General features: G+C 37.3%; 1 long non-coding RNA gene across 2 annotated transcripts in view; it reads right to left on the reverse strand.

The window, feature by feature from the left end:
• The window catches only part of LOC139031052 (uncharacterized), a 116,368-nt gene that overhangs the window by 5,279 nt on the left and 96,176 nt on the right, over positions 1 to 14,913 (reverse strand). For both annotated transcript variants that reach the window (XR_011483475.1, XR_011483476.1), the window contains one exon: positions 7,859 to 7,928. This is a non-coding gene — a long non-coding RNA (uncharacterized lncRNA). The remainder of the gene's footprint in view (positions 1 to 7,858; positions 7,929 to 14,913) is intronic.

The raw sequence follows: 14,913 nt of genomic DNA on the forward strand, positions 1-14,913 counted from the left end.
AGGATAGTTGCAGGGTGGGAAGGAGAAGGCAGAACGAGATGACTGCAAACCGCATGGCAGCTTTGCTTAGAAGTCTATTACATGAATGTGCCAAGCAGCTGTTTCAGTGCCCTACTGTGTGAGTCAAGAAATGTGACTCCAACTTGACAAAGTACAAAAGGTAAAGACTAGGTAAAGCTGACAGACCTCAGGGATCTCTGTTACGGGCTGTTACAGTCGGAGCGTTGCTGGCAGGGGATGAAAGCGGCCCCCCACACGAAGAACCGCAGGGGCGCAACCCGGACTTGGGCACAGAGCCGCAGGAGAAGGAAAGGTGTGCCCTTCACTAGAATCCAATTTGTTAAAGGAAACTGTACATTCTGTGAAACTATTTACCCTGATTTGGAAATTAGTGGTTGCCTTAGCAACACTCGAATCCCATGAGACTCACACACACACACAGTGCTAATTTCAATTCATGGACACCTTCACGGGTGAGGAGTGCAAACAATAACTTGAGCATCCCATTTGGCATGGCTCTCATGGGAAATGAGATTTCCCTTGGTCTATAAAAATATCCTGATAATAACCCCCATTTTTCAGTACCTTTTGTACACCAGTTTTATGCTGCCGCCTTTACATTCAATCTCATCTGGTAGCCACTGTAAGCCCTGTGAGGACAGCAATAATATTCCCATTTTAGGGATGAAAAATATGCTGTAGAGTGGCTCCATTACTTTCTCAAGGTCACTCAATGGTGGTTTGAAAATTTTAACCCAGATTTGGCTGACTGCAAAATTTCATTCCATTCTTTTAGCATTTTTAGCTTTGTCAAAAATAATACAAATTTATAAAGCTGCAAAGTACCTTAGGAATTATTCTGCACTAGTCCTCAAGTAAAACATAAGGAACTAGAGACACAAGAAGCCTAAGAGATTTGCTCATGGTTACAAGGCCAATAATCGCAAAGTTGAGAATAGAATTCAGTTTTTAGTTTGAGCCACTGAGGGTTTCCCAAGTGGCTCAGTGAGTAAAGGATCCACCTGCAATGCCGGAGATGCAGGTTCGGTCCCTGGGTTGAGAAGATTACTTGGAGGAGGGCAGGGCAACTCACTCCAGGATTCTTGCCTGGAGAATCCCATGGACACAGGTGCCTAGAAGGCTATAGTCCATGGGGTTGCAAAGAGTCAGACACGACTGAAGCAACTGAGCGTGCACGCTTTTGAGGCATCATTTATGGAGGCCACCTCTGAGCCATCCAAACTGGGATGTTCTCAGTGTTGAACTGTATCTCATTCATTTTTGCATGTCTTTTCTGATATATAAGTAAACCAAAATAGAAATAAAAACTGAGAGGATTTCTGTGTTATGTTGAGATACAGTAAGAGTTTAGTATTTTATACCCCAAACATTGAAGGTGACCGATTCACACAGGCCCTTCCAGGCTGTGCTCATCCACAGCTGCTCATGTTATAAAATACCTTTGCAGTTTTCTTTCTATCATGCAAAGATTCACATTTGTGAGGTGGCCCATCTGTGTCTGCAGCAGTTCACCCTGAAGGTGACAGGAATATGAGTCAAATGGCAGGCTCATTTTGCACCTGGGTTTTCACAGGAGGTAAGGACTAGTCCAAAACAACACTGAACAGTGAGGGTTACCTATGGTGCTACTTACTAAAGTTTTTTTCTGTGCCACTGTTTCTCTTTCATGGGCTGATACTGCCTTCCTCAATTCACCAGGCTCCCCGCACCACCACACTGTCAATTTTGCCATACTGTCATCTAGCTATCCAAAGTCCCCTGCTTTAAAATCCCATTAAGACCTGGCCTCCTCCACAGTAACCTTATGCTCCTAAATTACCTCTCATTCTTCCTCATCCTATTCTTACCACAATTGCCATCTTCTTAATGATTAAGGCAAGTTGGTGAAAAAAGATATTTCTAATTAATTTTGAAACAAAACAATGGAGGCAATCCATACATAAAACTCCTTGTGTATTATGTAGTAAATGTTTTGTTTTCCTGATCCAACGACCTCCTATGAAGGCTTTGTCCCTTGCTGTATATGTAAGTTTGCCTTGATTTTTTGCAAATGTTTTAATCTAGTGCTGGTTTGAGGCTCACAGGACCTTGTTAGATGGTTTACCAATACATGAGAACTAGAGTTCCCTCCCCCCACAAAAAGGAATGTGTGTGAAGGCCAAAAACTCAGGAAGGATGTCTTTGAACTGATAGAAACTGGTTATTGTTCACTAAGTTGTTGAAATGGTCAACTCATCTATCAAACATTTGTTAAGTGCTTCCTGCTCATGCTCATGTGCCAAACACTGGACAAGGTATAGGGAGTTTAAAAGAAAACAATGAATAAGGAATAATATTACCCTTCAAGAAATCGATAATGTAGGTGGGAAGACAAGGCAAATGTTTATCATAATTCTTTGCAATAGTTTTGATGAGAGGGCAATTTGATGAAAAGATGGGCTTAAATACAAATCAATCTGAACTTAAACATTGCCTCTGCCGCTTATTAGCTATGAGGACCCCAGCAAGTCACTTAACTTCCGTGGACTTCAGGGTTTTTTTAGCATAAAAATTCAGAAAATATATATGTGTGTGTATATACATATATATATACACACATTGCAGGATTGTTTAGAAAAAGCATATATAAAGCACCTATCCTGGGAACAGCGTGCCTGGAATAAAAGATGGTATATAGTTAGCAACTATATCATTATTTTTATTATTAAAATGATAAAGATAAGCTTGTGTCATATTACACATAGACACACAAATGAGTCAGAATTCATGAATCCAGGGAGATTTTCAGAACTCAGCAATGGCTTAAAGTGACAGATATAAATTCAGTGAAAGAATGAAGAGAGTGAGAGTTGAATGACTACATCCAAAGGCACAGAGAAACATGATAGTTTAGGAACTGCTGGTCAATCTGGGTGGCTGCAGTCAGTACAAGAACTAAGAAATCAACTGGAGAGGTTGGAAGCCAGACCACAGAAAGACTTTATAACCATGGTAACCATAAATCCCTGTTTGCGTGAGTTATGCCTGTTGTCCCAAAGTAATTATTAATAGGGCAAACTTTCTACTCTTAAGCTTAGATGATAAATCACATGGTCACCCTCTTTACATTCCATAGTGAGAAATTTTGGTTTAACCAAAGCTATGTAGCACCTGAAGAAAGTAAACTTGGGGAATGAAATAATCGATTCTAGTTTTAAATAGCACATTCTGGCAATTCTGCTAGCTATATTGGAGGATGAGTCAGAGAGGGCAGTCTGAAGGCAAGTGAAATGAGGAAGTTAAGTCAGTACAAGTTGCACTTTCACTTTGTTTGAAATATAGTCATAACTAACATATTTCTTCCATCTACTTTATCACTGGAGCAAATACTGTTCTAAATGTTTATATGTGTTATCCCAATTAAATCTCACTGCACCATCAGGGCTTCCCTGGTAGCTCAGCTGGTAAGGAATTCGCCTGCAATGTGGCAGACATAGGTTAGATTTCTGGATTGGGAAGATCCCCTGGAGACGGGAAAGGCTACCCACTCCAGTGTTCTGGCCTAGAGAATTCCGTGGACTGCATAGTCCATGGGGTAGCAAAAAGTTGGGCACAACTGAGCAACTTCCACTTTCAGGGCTTCCCTGGTGGTTCAGATGATAAAGAATCTGCCTGCAAAGTGGGAGACCTGGATTCAATCCCTGAGTTGGGAAGATACCCTGGAGAAGGGAACGGCTACCTGCTCCAGTATTCTGGCCTGGAGAATTCCATGGATTGTACAGTCCATGGTGACCCAAAGAGTCAGACAGGACTGAGCGACTTTCACTTTCACACCATCATAAGATGAATATTATCATTATTTTTTCCCTCTTCATTTTTGAGCAAACTGAGGCCTAGGGAAGTTAAATTATTTGCTATCAAGAGTATCCTAATTCATATCCACAGAATCTATCAGCAGATCTCATGTTCATAACCACAGAATTATACTGCAATTTCAGAAGACTCAGGGCTTCCCAGGTGGTGCTAGTGGTAAAGAACCTGCCTGCCAATGTAGGAGACATAGAGACCTGGGTATAGCAACCCACCCCAGGATTCTTGCCTGGAGAATTCCATGGACAGAGAAGCCTGGTAGGCTACAGTCCATAGGGTTGCACAGAGTCAGACATGACTGAAGCGACTTAGCATAGAGGACTCAACCAATGATGACTGATGTCAGGATTCACAGTCACTGCTTGCCTAGGTGAATATGAAGTACATCTTCCTTCAAGTTCTCCCTTCCTTTCTTGTGCCCTAGAATCACCAAGTGTTTATCATTCACATTGCTTTTTCCTCACCCATCAGTCTGGCACTCAGATAATTCCCCTCGACCTACAATAGATCAGAGATGTTGCCCTGGATTAAGGCTACTCTCTTCTGCTGTTGCTATTCTGTCAAGGTGACGACAGAAAAGTCAAGGTCGAGGTTTCCATTCCTAACTCAGAGGTATGATTTTAATAGGATAGGTTTACTTCAGGAAAGAACAGTTTGACAAGTTTGCCACATCTAAAAACGAGATGCAATTGTCCACCACGACCACTCTGATTCGAAAGGAAAAACTCTTTCCTTAGACAATTGTCTCAATTCCTGTTCTATGTTGTTGTTGTGAGTCATTCAGTTGTGTCTGCCTGTGCAGCCCTATGGATTCTAACCTGCCAGGCTCCTCTGTCCATGGGATTTTCCAGGCAAGAATATTGCAGTGCGTTGCCATCTCCTTCTCCAGGGCATCTCCCCGACCCAGGGATCGAACCCAAGTCTCCTGTTGGGCAGGCAGATTCTTTTCCACTGAGCCATATTAATACCCCTTTGCTATTCTTACTATTCCATAATTAATCTCCCCAAGACTGTTAAAAGTTATAATATTTATCTCCTTTGTGAAAAATGCATTCTTACAATCATAAAACAGGTTAAGTTGGCATATTTCCCAAAGTCTAGGTTATATAGTCCTATTCATGGTCACTTGAATACATAAGAAAAGAATAGTGCTGCTGGCATTTGAAATAGAATGACTAATCTGTGATATTTAGGAAACAGAATTAAGAAGAATAAGAACTTGATTGCATGTGAGAGGTCAGTGAAAGGAAAAAATCAAGAATGATTCTCAAGTATTTGTCTCAAGTGAATGAGTAAGTGAGTGGCTAGTGATTTTATGAAATTAACTAGGGAACTTAGTCAGAGGAACTGCTTAAAGGGTTAGACAGGTGATAATGAGTTCAGTAAATATTTGTTCGTATGAATGAATGGGATGAATGAGTATAGAAATTAAAGATAACATCACTGAAATGAAAAGATTATGGAGAAGTTAATTTTAAATGGAACTGGTTCAAGCAATTCTGTCAAAGTTACCTGATAAATTTAAAGCAAAATGATTTAGGTGTCTTCCATTAGCTGGGCATTGGGTAGGGCAAATAAGAAGTGTAGACTTATGAGCATATGAACGTTGAAATGTACACATAATCCTAAAAATGTTTGAAAATATTTAGAACATCTACATGGTTCTGTTTCATGTAATAATCTATTATTGTAATTTTAACCAATTAAAAATATGGGATATTGAGCTTTAAAAAAAAAAAAATACCCTGCCTGATATGGCATTCAAAAAAACATTCTAGTCCCTCCATAAGCTTGAGCTATACTCTCTTTGGCTCAAGTGCACAAAGTGTGGTTTGCTCATTAACTGTTGAAGACTATTCAAATTCTTGGCTCAAATTGTCCTGAATTTTTTTTGTATTTTAATTGGATTGTCTCTGTATTCCATAAGATAAGAAGATACTTGGTTTGGATGATGAAGATAATTTGCCCGGTGTCTTCCAAAATATCTCCTAATTTTTATTTCCCTCGATATGTTTCCACAGCCAATGGTAACATTCTTGCTGACATACTTGTATTGTCTATCTCCATCCCAAAGGTGATGAGGAGATCTGACAGATAGAGACACAGCAGCAGCCATGCCAGCTGGCTGCCAACTTGGACATATGTACAGAGCAGAGAGCGTGCTAAAGTTCCTAGTGCAGAGAGCCAAGAGCCCACTGACATTCGCCAATGACTGAAGAACGTGTCAGGATCACTACAGCATAGTCAAGTTTGGAGTGAGCCACGTTAAAGGTTCTGGAAAGGGGAGGATGACCTCCTGGGTAGGGCACCACTCCGCTATGTATATGTGCCTCATTTGGCATCCACTTTGCATGTCTGCTGCTGGGCTTCCATCTGCTGAATCTCAATGTAATGTCACAAGATAAAAACTGAAGACTCCATGGCTTCAAAATGCATTTTTCTGCTGGCTGCCTGATGGCTGTCTGGGGACATAAAATTTAGAAAGCAATCCTTGCTCACTGACCTTCTTATATGATATGTCTGTTTTAATTTTAACTCTGCAGAATGTCTATTTAATAATCAAAATAAGCAGTATATAACTTCAAAAGAGCTTTGCAAATTTTAAGATACAAAAGTGGGAGGACATAGTCCACCACCTTATCATAGAATCAGCTCACATATAACTTGGAGTTAAACTTTGAAATATTTTTCCTTTTATCTATTGAATGTGTACCTGGAAAAATACAGTATTAACTAAAATATAATTTCACTTCTAGTATATGTTTACAACTGAATCACAGTACCTAATATTTTTTAGAATAAATAAATCTAGGACTTTGAAAAAACTACTCAATTGTATTTAATCAAAATTTCCCAAATTCTTCTATAATATTAGTGTCTTTGATATTTTCTTAGCAATATTTAGTTATATCTCTCATTGAAAGAACTAGTAAATTATATGTTTATCAATAACTCTGGTTAATTAATATGCCTTTCTTTTCATTCCTATAATTTAAAAATATCTTCATGTTTCTTTCCCATGTAAACATTTTACTTTAATTCAGGTGTACTACAGAGTGTTTAAATGTATCTTTTTTGTGTATAAGATGTGGTAATAAATTCAATCATAGCTTGAAAAAAATTTAAACCAAAGGACTTTTGAAGAATGGCAGTGTTAGCACTACTTATTCTTCTCCAGGTAAATATAACATTATATCTTTGTCTTCAGAACTTGATTATTACAGAGTTGCCGCCTCTGTAGTGCTGTAATTATGTTCTAATTGAACAGCTGATCTGCTTCCCTAGTTGAGTGTGTGTGTGTGTGTGTGTGTGTGTGTGTGCGTGCGTGCTTATCAATGCTGTTCATGCTTTCCCATTACCAAAAAAAAAAAAAAAAAGATGCATTTTTCTATTGTGGTCAACTTGCCCTAGGGTAACCTCCAATTAGTTCCATCCTTGGGCAATTAACACCCCTTGAGTGTAGGTCAAAACTGTGAATGTATCTAACCAATACAATTTGGAAAGGCAAGGGAATGTTACTTCCATGAATTGTTGTTCAGTCACTAATTCAAGTCCAACTCTTTGTGACCCAGTGAACTGCAGCATGCCAGGCTTCTCTGTCCATCACTATCTCCCTGAGTTTCCTCAAACTCATGTCCACTGAGTCACTGATGCCATCTAACCATCTCATCCTCTGTCACACCCTTCACTTCTTGCCCTCAACTTGTCCCAGCATCAGGATCTTTTCCAATAAGTCAACCCTTCACATCAGGTGGCCAAAGTATTGGAGCTTTAGCTTCAGTATCCATCCTTCTAATGAATATTTAGGGTTGATTTCTTTTAGAATTTGACTGGTTTGATCTCCTTGCTGTCCAAAGGACTCTCAAGAGTCTTCTCCAGCACCACAGTTCAAAAGCGTCAATTCTTAGGTGCTCAGCCTTCTTTATGGTCCAACTCTCACTCCTGTGATTACCTTAAATTATATAAGACTCTGTCTCAGTAGACTGACCTGAAAGAGATTCTCCTGCAAGCTCTGAATAATGACAGTCTTGTTGTGAATTGATTGTGGAGGACAGCACCTAGCAAGGAGCAGAAGACAGACTTTAGGAACTGAGAATAGCCCGCATACAACAACTAACCAAAAAAAAAAAGAAAGGCTTCAGTCATTCAGGCACACAGAAAATATTTCTGCAAACAACTTCAGTGAGCTTTGCGTTAGATTCTTCCCTAGTTAAGCCTTCAGATGAGAACATAGCCTGGCTGATAACCTTGATTGCAGCCTTGTGAGAACATATGAAGAGGCTTCACCCACCTGTGCCTAGACCCTTGACTCACATATACTCTCAGATAGCAAATTTGTATAGTTTTAAGTTGCTGTGCTGTGTTTAGTAGTTCAGTCATGTCCAACTCTTTGTGAGCCCATGGATTGCAACCTGCCAGGCTCCTCTGTCCATGAGATTCTCCAGGCAAGAATACTGGAGTGGGTCGTCATGCCTTCCTCCAGGGGATCTTCCCAGACCAGGGATTGAACCCAGGTCTTCCGCATTGCAGGTGGATTCTTTACCAGCTGAGCCACCAGGAAGGCCCGAATTGTGGCAATTTATTTCTCAGCAATAGAAGCCTAATACAGATTTATACACAATTCCCCAGAACTTGTGTTTCAGTAAATAGTATGGTTTGTATAAGTTGACTGGAGCTACTTTAACAAAGTACCACAAACCAGGTGGCTTAAACAGTGGAATTAATTGTCTCACATTTCTGGAGGCTGAAAATCTGAGAGCAAGGTGGCTATGAGGGAGAATCTGTTACATATGTCTGTCCAGGCTTCTGGTGGGTTTTTTTTAAACAATCTTTGGCATCCTTGGTTTTTAGAAGCATCACCCCAGTCTCTGCCTTCATATTCATATGGTGTTTTCCCTGTATGCATGTCTGTGTTCAAATTTCTCCTTTTAATAAGAACCTTGTTCATATTGGATGGGGACTCATTCAACTCAGCATAACATCATACTAACTAATTATATCTGCAATGATCATATTTCTAAATAGGGTCACATTCTATGGTACAAGGAGTTAGGACTTCAACATATAAATTTGGAGGGCACAAAATACAACCCATAAGAGGTGTTTAGCTTTTACTATAAAAGGAATTTATAAGAAAGTAAGACAGCACTGCCATTTTAATTTAAGGTGTCATTTCTTCAAAATAATGAGCTCTTCTTTCATCCCTCACTTCGTCTGTCATGGCTAGAAGAGAGTGGGGACCAAAAGCATTCACATATCCATTTCTTTTTAAATGTATTTCTTTGAACACTTAGTATTCACAGTGACAGGAGCCATGAAAATACATTACATTAAGAAGTTCTGATATCAGTTTCACTCATTAAAATACAGAACAAGTACTTGTATTGGCTTATATAATTTGGTGTCCCAAAATACATGGACTTTGAAGATTTGAAAATTTTATGAACTAATATTTCCTTAGCAGTAACTTATTTTTTATTATATTTTTAGGGCAGAAAGTATGAAAATGTATTTGATATCACCTAAGTTTGAGGACAACATCCACTTCCAAATGATGAAGATTTTAAATAGTTAGTGAAGAGACTCTTGTGGGTTCTAGAAATAGTTGTTCGCCAATTAAGCATCTTCTACCTGTCAGGTATTCCTGTAAGCAGTCTACATATATCACTTCATTATCTTTACAGCAACCATATGAAGAAGATATTAACATCTCCTTTTCGTAAGTGAGGAAACTGAGGAAAATTCTTAGAGGTCAGTATTACCTGCCATCACTTCATCACACAGGTAAATACCTATTATCAACAAACATGTGATGTCATTAAGAAATTTCTGGCACTGTTGAACTCAAGGAGAAAACAGAGAGGAGCTGACAGGAAAACAGTGCTGGCCTTAATCATCTTCTTCATCTTTCCTCAGCCAGCATTCCAGAAACTCAAATTATCTTTCTGAAGTAGAACTGGGTAAATATTGGACCCAAAAAAGTTTTTAAGTGGTCAGCGTGAAACGAAAATGAAAGTCAGAAGCCTGCAATTGTATTTATAGGATCCTGACTCATATACTTTAAGAACTTCTACACTGATATTCTGTTTTTCAATTTCACACTATTAGCTCCTTCTGTATTATTTTCTGTGTATCAAAAACTGTTGCTTGATCTGAGACTTGCCCGGTTTTGGTTCTGTTTGGGGCCCTTGTCTTGAAGTAAACTATAAGTTATAAGAGAGATTCATTTATGCTTCCAACCTGCAGAAATATCCACACATTATCAGAACTTAGTTACTTGGGAAGTGTTCCCACAATTTTGTACCTATAAGCCCATAATCAAATGATCAGATCTGTTTCCTTCATCATCGCAGCATGACCTGATGAGTAGCAATCTTTGCCTCTCTATTTCCCAGCTTAGGCTGTGATTAATTTGATTGGTTTCAAAACCTGTTCTGTCTTTCCTCTGTGCCCTGCCTGAATATTGGCACAATATTATTTCAGTAGGTTGCATTATTTCCATTTTATCTCACATATTCGAACTTCAGACCATTTAGTCCCAACACGTAAATTTCTGTAATATTAAATGTGTGTCGAAGTCTTTGCAACCCCATGGACAATAGCCCACCAGGTGCCTCGCTCCATGGAATTCTCCAGGCAAGAATACTGGAGTTAGTAGTCTTTTCTTTCTTTAGGGAATCTTCTTGACCCAGGGATCAAACCCAGGTCTCCTGCGTTGCAGGTGGATTCTTTACCATCTGAGCCACCAGGGGAGCCCCATATTAAACGTAAATGAGCGTTTTAAGCCAGAGCCCTAGCATTCTTTTTTGTAACACTATATAAGTGTTTGTAAATTACCATGAGGCATGTTAACACAAAGATATTACAAGTAACAACATCAAATGGCATCAAAGGAAACTGAAGTAAGTCTTGGGTAATATATAATCCTCGCATTTGAATCTACCATATATCATATCATGTTCATTGTAATATCAATTCTGATCTCCAATCAGCAATGATAAAAATGGGGTGATTTTCTATGATTACATTTAAATTTAAAAGTTACGTAAATTTTAATTGCCATTTATCCTGTATGTCTTTTTGCCACTATATAAAGATTATTGATGCTTTTTCAGCATCTATAGTCCGTGAACAAAACCAATCTAGACCCGGTTTGCACTCGACATCTAACTGCTGTGTGCTCACAGCTTTAAAATTCATAGACCTTTAGGAGAAAACCCACTCCTTCCAGAATAGAATGGCTAAAATTGTAATGCCAGTAGTGAGTGAGCGGAAAGGCTCATAATTCAGAATATTTCTATCAATGAAAGAAAATAATTTTTAATTCCTATTCCACAAGCCATGTGTGATTTCAGTTCAGTAGCACTTAAGAGTATTCTTCTGAGAGCTAGGCACTAGATACACTCTTGCTTTAACATTTTTAAAGAAGTTCTGGTGATGACAGACACAGATTTGAAAGTAAAGCTATCTTGTCACATTTTCCTTCTGCTTGCTCTCGCACTGCAATATTTTCCTCTTGAAAAAAATTAAGCACTTAAGCAGGTGTGTGTGTGTGTGTGTGATAATTAAAAGTTTTCAAAATACACAAATTATATATCTTTGTTTTTCTCATATATGCCATTTTAAATACATTCTCTTTCTTGATTTGAATCTTATTTCATACTTATCTTTTTGTATTTTCTCATGTTTGTTAAGTATGTGAGCATTATTTTCTATTCTTTCTCTCTGTAATTTCTTTAAACATTTATATTTTATATAATTAGCAATATGGAAGAATCATGATGAGTGAGAATTTGTGATTTCAAAGATAAATGCTACCTAGTGATTTACTTTATAAAATGTACAGTAACTTACAAAAGATGAGTTTATATATAATGTGATAAATTCACTTCAATTTTCATAACTTTAGATATCTCACTAAGATTGTATACTTATTGCAAAGTAAGATGTTTCTATTTTGCATGTTTATTTTTGTGACCTTTTTGTAGCTGCAAAATTGTCATTTGAGTCTATCACAGACAGCTGTAGTAAACAGAAACAATACAATAACATTAAATACAGATGCTCAGATCTTACAAAATGAGTGAATGACAATTGATGATGGAACAGTGAACATGATTAACTTAGTACAGAGACTAAAATACAAAGACTAATGGTGTTCTCCTTCCATGTCACTCAAAACTGCACAATATATTGACTTCGATCATCCCACTACTAGCCATGTAAGCATTACAGTGTTTTTCCTACAGAATACACACAATATGATGCAATCAGCTCTTATATTCTCAGAGACAATAGCTACACAGTCCCCATATTATGTTTTGTGTTGACAGAGAGCTATTCTTGTCTGTATCTTGAACTTTAAAATATTTCCCTTCTTCCTCAGACATTTTTAAACTGTAAAAAAAGGGTATGAAGAATACAGTAACAAAAATTAAAATCATTTACCTTTAGCATTAAAAGCTGGCCAAAAGATATTCCTTTACTTTTTACACTGTCATTTAAATTCATAATTATGTTTCTTATATCACAAGTGGAACAAGCAATTTGGAAGCATTATAAGTGTCAACAACAAGGCAATAACTTTTACAAGGAATATTGGGGTGTTTTATGTTTTTTTCACTAGGAAAAATAAGAAACTTAAAGTTTAAGGCTGTTTTTTAAGGATTGACACTTAGTGGGCCTATGACAATTATAACTATAAGCACCCTCTTTTAAATTATTTAATTTTTTTAGCAAGAAGATAGACCTTTTTAAGAAAAAGTCTGAAGAAATGGTCCTAAAGCCCACCAAAAAGTAATGTGTGACTTCCCCCTGCTGGCTTAGCAGAATAATAAAGATAAGAAAACCCATATGAGAATTTCCTAAATTCTTACATAGTCAAGTTCTATTAATTTCAAGAATTTAGGAGACTAGTCTTTTGGAAGTAATAAAGCATCTACCAATGAGAGTAGCATTCATTTATATATGGAAGCACAGACTCAACAGCATTTATGCACATTTCCAGCTACTCACATTCACTTCCAATTAGATCCCAAAACACATTAACCCTTAATCCAAGACGATATACAACATGCACCCAGGCACATAACACACATGTGCATAGAAGCTAGTCCAAATCCCTTTTCCCCCTAGTTTGGGTCTTGCTTTCAAACATTCTTTGGAATTCTACAGTCCTCTCTCATCCTCACCAACATGGGCTGGTTTTCAGGTCCCATCCATTGCCTGCTGTCTGTTGGACCTTGTAACTGAGCATGCCCCTGGAACCTCATGTGCAGCCTACAATCATCGCCACTGAGAAACTAGTTTAGTATTAAATTATATATTTCAAATTGCTTAATTATTGTTGCATCTTATTAAAATCAAAAATAACCCAATCTGATGAACCAAAAATAATAGATGCATATTTTATATTACTTTGAATAACATTTACATGTTAATCAACTAATTGCTAAATGCCAAGAGATAACTTTTCCTATAGCCTCTTTTCCCTCTTCCTTGCAGTGGGTATAAAATAAAAATGCCCCAGATTAGAAGTAGAAGATTTTGCATTATACCTGAGAAGAAACAGCTCTGAATACACCACAGTTATTTGGACCTAATTCTTTCTTAGTACTAAGAGGCTCTTTGAGCCCACAGCCATTAGCAAGACCCTGGTCTTTTTCTCCAGGACACTTCATCAAGTGGATGACAGACAAGTGAACCATCCGTTGCAATCAGTCATAAAACTGTCTTCAACACGTGTTATGTGAATATGTAGGAGGAGCCTTAACACAGTCTTGGGGAGTGAGAGCAACATTCCCAGAAAATATGACATCTCAGCTAAGATCTTAAGAAAAAGCTAAGTAAGTTGAGAAATATTAGGAGCAAGATAGAAATGGAAGTGTGCTGCCTTCGTTTTCATTACATGTTTTGAGTTAATCAGATAGTTCCCGATAACAAGATGTGATCTCTCTTGTAGAATTCCACAGAATAACATATTCATCAAATGACTGATCCTTTTCACTTTAAAACATTTCCTGAAATTGAAACTCTAACTTCACTGTTACTTAAACAAATACTCCCTCACTACTATTTTGCCATTTCCAAGGTTTTCTTTGAAAGTACTTTCAAATTATTTTCACCTTTAAAATGTCCCAAACATCAGAATCACTTGGTCTATAATATAAACAAATTATCTAAAAATATTCAAATGTGTTTAAAGAGTAAAGAAAGCATTTTCCTTTATAGTCCAAAGTGCAAGAGAGCATCTGAAATCAGTGTAGCTCATAGAGAAATGCAGATGAAAAACATTCTGAGTCTTAGAGGTTACATAAGCAGAGTATTCAGGATATACTAGTTACTATGGTAACTTCACTTTTTAATTAGTAGAGTAAATAGTCTCACAAATCTTGAGATAATGTATTGACAAGTTAAGGTTAACCATAGTAGAAGTAAATTATAATGTAAATATCTCATTTTAACACATATAAAAGAGAAATCTAGCGACTAGAATTTTTCAGAAGATAGGTACAAGTACTTACATGAATGTTTAACTGCCTCATTTAGAGTACAGATTTTTGAATCCATGATATAAATTTCACATATAAAGTAATATATCATTGAAAATTGCTTACAGGCATAAATTGAGACTCTTCCCATTTTTGATCATCCAGATGCATACCTGTCCATGTTATCTTTCCATTTCAAAACTAAATAAGTAAAAGAATCATAATAGGATTGATCCAGAACCCTAATTCAAAAAAAATTCTATATGACAGTATAGCTTTTGATCCAATGATTGTTATTTTTCAACTTAAATGTCATGACTATATACTAGACTCTGTACTTAAAATTATTCATCCCACCAGAACACTTACTAGAGTCATATGTAAACATAAATGACTCTGAGAGATCAATCATTTGTCCTACATGCATAGGAACTAGTAAACCAAAAACTGAATATTCAGGTCAACACTCGAATTGTTGGGTTTTTTTTCCCCCTCCAGCACTATGATATGTTTTTTTTAGGATCATTGTGTGTATATGTAAGTGTGAATTTGA

This window comes from Odocoileus virginianus, chromosome 25, assembly GCF_023699985.2.
Source record: "Odocoileus virginianus isolate 20LAN1187 ecotype Illinois chromosome 25, Ovbor_1.2, whole genome shotgun sequence".
NCBI lineage: Eukaryota > Metazoa > Chordata > Mammalia > Artiodactyla > Cervidae > Odocoileus > Odocoileus virginianus.